The following is a 2,061-nucleotide window of genomic DNA, read 5'->3' on the forward strand; positions in this document are numbered from 1 at the left end:
TCTCATCGTGCCAGCAGAAGAAAAGTGGCAGCAGGCTCTGGATCACGTGTGCCTTCAGCTCTTGTTTTCCCTCGTCCACTCCCAGCTCCATCACCTTTCGGAAGAGGTGAATGGAGAACAGTTGCACGCAGATGTTGTCCTGATGGAAAGGAAGAAGAAAAGACCTGAGAACTGGCTGCTCCAGGCTCACCTGGGGCACAGGTCTGCAAATGCACAGGCCACAGTTTCCCAACAGCACCCAGTGCCTGTGGTGGGGGGCACAGAGACTTACGTAGCCAAAGAGTGTCGGGGCCACCTCAGCCAGCTGCAGGGCAGTGGGGGTGGAGATTAGGATGGCTCTGTTCTGAACTTCATTGATGATTATAGAGAGGGCCATCCCAATCAGCTCTCTGTCTTCATCCCACAGAATGTCCATCAGGCTTTCTGTCAGGGTCCACACGTCGTCAGCCTGTGAGGGACACAAGGCTGTGCTGTGAAGCCAGGAAAGGCTGCAGAGCCAACCCCGCTCGGGCAGGGCAGCCCCAGGTGCTGCTGTGGGGCCTGGAGACCAAAGGCCTGTCCTGAGGGACTGGGGCAGCTGAACAGGGAGGCAGCAGAGCTGGGAGCAGCTGCCACAGCTCCCAAAGTGACTGAGTTTCCCAGCCCCAGGATTCCAGCATGGCTTCAGCCAACTGCCCCCTCCTCACCATCACAGGATCCTTGCTGAGCACCACGAGGCCTCTGAGTGCCAGGCGACGCCTCTCTGGGCACTCGCTCTGGAGGTGCCTTGCAAGGATCTCCAGGAAGCTCTCACTCCATTCGGTCATGTCCAGGCAGTCGAGGACCTGAAAGGCACGCAGCAGTGACGGGGTACCCGGCCGGCAGGAGCCCGGACCCGCACAGGGCTGTGCCCAGGCAGCAGCACAGGGCACGGCACCGTCCCGGGCAGCTGCAGCTGCGAGAGGGCTGAGAGGTGGAGGCAGCTCGGCCAGGCAGCGCTCGCCAGCAGGCTCACCTCCACAAGGAAGGCCATGGCGGGAAGCTCCCAGTGGGGCTTCTCCCTGCTCAGCAGCTCCAGCAGACAGGGGGCAATCCAGGAATTCAAGGGGCTCGAGGCACGGCGCATCTCCCTGGCAGGGGGAAACAGGCACCGTCAACCCTGAGCTGGGTGGGCAAACCTCTGTCGGGGCTCACTCACACAGGCCTGGTCTTTCCCCTGGAGGGGACACGTGCACTTTGGGCAGCAGCTCCTCCTGTGCCCCTGCCTCTCCCAGCCTTTTCCACTCTGCTCAGCCATCCCTCGCTGACAGGGTCCTCTGGCCCATGACCACGGGCACTGTGGGGGTGCCCCATGCACAGGCAGAAATGACAGGGGCAGCGGGGACTAGGGGGTCTCACCTGGCCAGCAGACCCACTGCGTAGTGGTGGGTGTCAGGCCTGAGGAGCGTGTCCCAGCCACGCTTGCGTTCCATGGAAACCACCACATCCTCACACTCCAGATGGCAAAGCAGGGCCTTTATGGTCAGCACTGCAAATCTGTGTGGAGAGCGAAGCCTGGGTCATGCTTAGAGCCCTGACCCAGTCCTGAGGGCATGAAAGGGACAGGAGGACTGGGATGGAGCACCTCTTGGAGTCTGTGGGAAGGCCATGTTGCTCCCAGTATCCCTTCCAGAATGCATCAACCTCCTCTGGCATCTGCTCTGTGCTGGTGAAAATTTGGAAGAGCAGATCCACGAGGAGATGGGGGGAATGGTCTTGCAATTGCTCTGGGCACCGGGACATCTGGAGAATCTCCCAAACCACGATGGTTGCCTGCAAAAGATAAACCACCTGGACCAGCTCTCAGTGCCCAGATGTCCATGTGGCAGGGCCTGAGCATAGGGGGGAGACCCCAGGGAAGATGCAGGGGGAGCCCCTGGCCTGGTGCCCCTGAACCTGGCCCTAACCTACATTCCCAGCCCAGTGCCTGAGGCAGGGAGATGCAGTGTTGGGGAGGAAGGAGACCCACTGGAGAGGTGACCTGGGAAGGAGCCAAAGCCCATTGCAGAAACTCACAGCCAGAGCAAAGACAGGCGTGTTGTC

General features: G+C 60.7%; 1 long non-coding RNA gene across 1 annotated transcript; it reads right to left on the reverse strand.

The window, feature by feature from the left end:
* Positions 1-407: 407 nt before the first annotated feature.
* On the reverse strand, positions 408-1,059 carry LOC114073128. The gene is made up of 3 exons (XR_003574286.1): positions 995-1,059; positions 687-824; positions 408-448 (listed from the first exon to the last, which is right to left on the reverse strand). It is a non-coding gene; the product is annotated as an uncharacterized LOC114073128 (long non-coding RNA).
* Positions 1,060-2,061: the final 1,002 nt, after the last annotated feature.

The sequence above is a fragment of the Empidonax traillii genome, unplaced genomic scaffold, assembly GCF_003031625.1.
Source record: "Empidonax traillii isolate 1590-97213 ecotype Southwest subspecies unplaced genomic scaffold, ASM303162v1 scaffold5444:size8303, whole genome shotgun sequence".
Lineage (NCBI taxonomy): Eukaryota > Metazoa > Chordata > Aves > Passeriformes > Tyrannidae > Empidonax > Empidonax traillii.